The following is a 6345-nucleotide window of genomic DNA, read 5'->3' on the forward strand; positions in this document are numbered from 1 at the left end:
TAGCAGGGGTCGTTCCTGTGGACAGGTGAATCAGAGAAAACTTACCAGGGGCCGTCCCTGTGGACAGGTGGTGGTTACCGAGAGGTGGTCGCCAGGACAGGCCCCACTGTACATGATGATGAGGACTGAGTATCTGCCCAGCTGTTACATCAATTACTTGCTGTTTATATTTATAACTTCGATACGGAGCTCGAAAATATTTCCTTATTATTATCGCGTTATTGCTTTGGACTGCATTTTTCGAAACACAGGAGAACAAGAGGCGAAGCCTTCAAGGCTCACGTAAGAAATCGACAAACAGTAACACAAACTCAATCACTCCGTCACACATACACACACACACACACACACACACACACACACACACACACACACACACACACACACAGTAAGCATAGGTGAAACTGTGCAAGAAAGCGAGACCCTGGACCTGCCAAGTAGTCTCGGCCCGCTCACAATAACAATGACCGAGACTTTCAGTAATTCCTTTGCGTGACGTCTAACCCTCTTACGTCATAATGTGACGTCTTCAAATAGTTTCTATCACACACGTCAAACACTTTTGACCGAGACTGACGTAATCCATAGACTCGGAAATGTTAAAGTTTCTATCACACACACACACACACACACACACGCACGCACGCACGCACAGACAGACAAAGTTTATCATCGCATAGGCTACACTTACGTGAGCCAAAAACCAGTGTGTTACACATCATGATCAATAACATGATTGTACACAATGGTTCATACACACTGGCAAATCTCAACTGACTTTTGAATAACCGCCAACGTTTTTGTTCTGTGTTTGTGTGAATGCGTGTTCGTGCATTTGTGTGTTAGTTTACGTGTTTATGTGAATGTGTGTGTTTGTATGTGTGTTTGCGTGTATGTGTGTGTGCATGTTTGTGTGCGCGTGTGTATGTGTGTGCGTGCGTGCGTGTGTGTCCTGGGAACTAGGGGCTATAATATATTTTCATTGCAGTCTTTCATGAATCACACCCACACTGCCTAAAACAAGAAGTACTCAGTGAACACATCTTTATTTCAGAATTTACAACATGAACAAAGAGCCTTTGATAAGGGCAAATTGCTACAGATCTTCATTTGTAAACTGCAACAGTAACTGTGTGTCCTTAAACAAGCTAACATTGTGAATTGTGCACCATACACATGAAACACTTTGTGCCCCTCTCTGTCATTGTTTATGTCAGTCTCATCCTTCTTTCCTTCCATCACACACACACCACACCAACACACACACCACACCACACACACACCACACACCAACACACACACCACACCACACACACACCACACCACACACACTATCTCCTTTGCACACAAATGAAAATACTTCTCTACACAGGTTTTATATCTCATCAAGACATGCAAGTACATTCACCCTCATTCTATCTACCTTGGTACCTGCGATGTGAGGACACCTCCCACGAGAGGACACCTCCCACAATAGAGGACAACTTTTGCTGTCCCTGTGTTGATCTACTGGACTACCAAATACTTGTGAATGGACACTTGAGATGTTGTGAAATGACACCTGGCTGGTCCCAAGGGTGTCCATACACTGCCGGTACCACTGTACCTCTCTTTTTCTGTCTCACTCTTACACACACATCCACTTCCTGTTTCATTTTTTCAAAAAATGTTTTTGACGACGTCATATCCGGCTTTTTGTGAAAGTTAAGACCGCACTGTCACACCCTCATTTTTCAATCAAATTGATTGAAATTTTGGTCAAGCAATCTTCGACAAAGTCTGGACTATGGGATTGAATTTCAGCCCCGTAGCCTAAAAATGTGTTAATTAGTTTGCTAATATAAAATTTCAAAAATAAATTTTGATTTAATTAATATACTTACCAACTCACATAGAAAGCATTAACTTCAGTTAAAGTGCTAGGACACTGAACTACGCTTCACCCCAAAGGGGAAGCAACCCCCTAAAAAAGAACGGCCTTGACCTCTAACCCAAGCTATACAAGAGTCGAGGTCATACCGTCACGTGACCTATCACGCGTGACTCAACCGCCGCCATGTTGAAACCTCACTCCCACTGAAGTGATCTGTTCATTTTTAGGGAAACCCTAAGCAATAACTTCGTTTTGTGATAAGACATTGAAGCACTCTTGCATGGCAACATGGGGAAATAACTCTGAAACAAAAACCGTATGCCATATAAGGCATGGTCCTTAGCGGTTATTTCCACTACCGGTGTACTGCGCCTGCGCAGGATGTATACCGGTGAAACTCATCCCGTATTAAAACATATACCCCCTTTAAAACATTTGCGGGGCAGGCTGGGAGGGAATTCAATATGTGAGTTGGTAAGTATATTAATTAAATCAAAATTTATTTTTGAAATTTTATATTAAATTACATATTCTTACGCAACTCACATAGAAAGCAGATTGCTAATTTAGGTGGTGGGCAAATGAACTCACAGTTAACATCTTGCAAGTATCTGGCCTGTAGCTACAATAGCTGGCAAACCGAAATTTCTGTTCTGCCGAGCACCAGATACGTCCCCAGGAAAAACATAAAAAGACATCTTCTGCAGAAGATGTCTAGTAGATGTGTGCTAAAAAAGCGGGTACTTAAAATACCCCGCCGATAGAAACTCATGACTACGTCCCTGAACGTTCAATGAGCTGCATTCATGACTTATGTAAGTCTCTCAGACTTGAGAACAGGTAAAGAAGAGGCCTACACTCTGACCTCTTGAGCCCGTGCTGCCTGAAAAGGGAGGACTGACTGCCCCCCCCCCCCCCCCTTTTCCTTGCCACCACTGTAGGCATGCCTAATCAATGTGGCAGTCCATTTAGCTAAGGTTGACTTCACTAAATCATTGCCTCTAGAAGAGGCTAATTTTGTCAAGGATTAAACAATCCGAACTCAAAAACTCCAAAACTAGGAGCAAGTCCCAAGTCGGGACTGGAGATTTGCTTTCAGCCAACCAAAGGGAGGTTCCCTTTAATCACGCTGGCTACAAAGAACCCAAGTGAAAATATTTTGCGACCTAGCTGTGTCAGTGCAACTGAAATCACATAAAGTCTTAATTCAGAGACGTGGGAGAAAAATCGGAAAGCCAGGATAGGTGGTTCGCCACCCGCATTGAACGGAGAGAAGTGGAGTTCTTCCCGTTAATATACGCCATTAGTTCCAAGCCAGTCAAAGTGACACAAAACGAAGACGCTGAACCCCTATGGAATCTCTAAACCAAATCCAGAGATGGGGCAGAAGACCCTGAGCGTCTCAATGATTCCCTTACAGTAGACACCCGTGTGGCTCGAGTGTAAAAACGGCGCCCTCTTGCCAGCCCAAAGGACTGGCAACCAAGATTGAATGGGCCCATAATGTGCGACCAACAGGCCGCTCAAAGTAAAATCGAGAGTATTATCCGGGAACAGGGAGACGAACATTTAGCAGAAGGTGATAGTACCGAGAGGCAAAACTTCTATCAGCGGCTTCTCCAAATTCACCGGAAGGAGAAGAAGCGCGTAGTGAGATAGGGTCCAATCCGAGTGGACATTCTTGGCCGACTTACTAGAGTCTGCCAATAAATACATAGAGCCTCTAAGAAAGGTACTTCACCGCTAAAAAGATCTCGTGGTGGAAAAAACCACATCAAAACCTCGCATGCTCGCTGTGGCAGTAATAAGGGGCGAGATGCCACCCCCTGCTTATTGAGATAAAAGACCACTGTGGTGTTGTCTGATTGAATCAACACAAGTTCTCCCCTGACAAGAGGAAAGAAATCCGCAAGAGACAGAACTGCTTCGCTGGTGGAGAGAGAACCAACGGGAACGCCCTGCATGAGCAGTGGTGTGAGAATCCAAAGATTGGTTGTGTCTGTGAACCAGTCAAGAAAAGACACTAACATGTTCCAGCTCTTCATTTGATTGCTTAGAAAACGAAACCAGAGCCCTGAAGATCTGAATTAAATATATGCACGATCTATATAAGTGACCCAACAGGAAGGGCCCCAGTGCCTCCCTCAATAAAGTGGAAGTTCTAATCGCCCCTCCAGCCGCTGTGGGAAAACACAGAGGCAGAGAGAAGAACACTAAGACTCCAGTTGACAAGTGCCAAGAGTATGCAAGAAAGCGTGCTATTGTTTGCCCACTGAAGCCTACCGCTAAATCGCCTCGAGGAGATAAAGTGGTGGGTATTTGGCAACGTGCCACACCGAGAAGAAGATAAAAACCAAAGCTGAGAACGGCCAGCTTAGCGCTTTTCTCTGATAAGAAAAGCCGAGGCGTGCCGTGGGCTTTTCCTTTTGCTGTGAGATTCTCTCTGTTAAAGAGTCCGCGTGCAAAGAGGAGGATTCGCAAAGAAAAACCCTCGAGCAAGGAAGAGATTTAAGTCTCACCGACAGAACAATACTGTCGGCCGAGGCCTTTTCCCAGAAGAACAGCAAAGCTAAGCCCTTTGAATATGTGTCCCGACAGACCACAAAGGCATCCCATCCCGTGAGTACGAAACCGCACAAGGGAAAGAATGAATCAAAGTCTTGCACCAAGACGATAATAGAAAGAAGTGAGGCCACGATCTTCCACAGCCAGGAGATCATTGTTCTTGAAAACATACAGTTTCTCCTTGCTATGAACATTAAAGATGTATGATCGACAAGTACGGTGCAACCGGAAGCGGTTCCGTAGTACGAAGAAAAGAATAAACTAAGTTCCTAGGCTTGGTGTAACCTAGGCCTACGGATATCGCTCAGCGAGTGAAGCGTTACTTGCGCGGGTGACGCAAGCGAAAGCAACGCCGCATCGCTGCCCACAAAGGAAGTGGTGGAAAAGGAGAATCATATGAGAAAACTTCCCCACTTTAAAATTCTAGAGCCAGACAAGAAAGCGTCCCTGCGTGTGTAAACCGCAAGTGCGTACAACCGTGCCACGACTGACATTTGTTCGGCTGAAACCTTAGCCAAAGAGGCCAGGAGTATGGGGACGTCTTTCACGCTAGAGTCGTTTCGAAATACGAAAGGATCCGACGACACCGCGATCGACCGCGAAAGAGATCGAAGAAGTGTCTCTGAAAGAGACGCAAGTTCCAACGAGTATCTTCCCGTTTCATCCAAATCAAGTAATGCGCCTTCAGAGTAAGCACAATGTTTGTCCAAACGATAGACATCCTCTCTGAGATTAGCCGACTCCGGAGTGACCGGAAGCGGTGCACTCGGCAAAGCGTAAGTCTCAATAAGACTGTGATGACGACGGGAGAGAGCAAACTTGCGTGAATGAAACGAAGTGCTCGACTTCCGTAACTGGTCTGAGGCAAGCCATAGCTGAGCAGCATCAGGAGCCTGACCGTGTGCAGCCAGTAAAGGCACAGTATCCACAGGCAAGCTATTCTCAGAACCCGAAGTTCTAGCCAGCACCCTGGAAAGTTCGTAAGCAACAGAAGGAGACTCGTTAAAACGATATCCCTGAACTTCCATTAAAGCAGGGCGGAAATCACCCACCACTGAGGGTGGTGGTGCCGCAGAGCTTGTCATAGCTGTCACCCCTTCAGCGAAGTACTTGGCAGACACCTGAGCTGCAGTAACCATAGCTGGTTTAAGTCTGAGTGACAACTTGACATCAACTTCCTCCTCAGAAACTGAGTGAGAATCGTCGAACTCCGAATCTGCTGTGGCCGGACCGTGAAAGTCACTGTGACTAGCTGCGTCACTAAAACGATCCACCACAGGCGAGGCTGATTGCAAAACGGAAGAACCGTGCAAAGCCTGCCCGAAAGCAGCTTCCTGCCCAGAGGGAGGAAGTTGAGACTTGTTTACATTCACCGGAGACATACCAGTCTGCCTGTGAGTACAACTGTCTCGTTGTCCGGTGTCGACCCCCCGTGAGTTCCGCTTGCTAAGAGCGATAGCCTCTGGGAAAGTCGAACTTTCACCCCCCGGCCGTGGCGGGAGGGCTACTAGTTCCGGCCCAACTTGTTGTCCGGTGTCGACGCCCCGAGTTCCGCTTGCTAAGAGCGATAGCCTCCGGGGAGTCGTACTTTCACCCCCCGGCCGTGGCGGGGGGGCTACTAGTTCCGGCCCAACTTGTTGTCCGGTGTCGACCCCCCGAGTTCCGCTTGCTAAGAGCGATAGCCTCCGGGGAGTCGTACTTTCACCCCCCGGCCGTGGCGGGGGGGCTACTAGTTCCGGCCCAACTTGAACACTTTCACCAGAGAACCTGGCTACCGGTGAACATGACTAACCTGTAGAGCGTGAAAGCTCCTCGTATGAAGTAAACACACTCCTCTGCGTGCACGTCAGCCGAAGTGACTGTGCATGAAGGCGTGACAACAAGCCGCGTCGCCCACTCCCGCCGGG

Source organism: Littorina saxatilis, linkage group LG8 (genome assembly GCF_037325665.1).
Source record: "Littorina saxatilis isolate snail1 linkage group LG8, US_GU_Lsax_2.0, whole genome shotgun sequence".
Classification (NCBI taxonomy): domain Eukaryota; kingdom Metazoa; phylum Mollusca; class Gastropoda; order Littorinimorpha; family Littorinidae; genus Littorina; species Littorina saxatilis.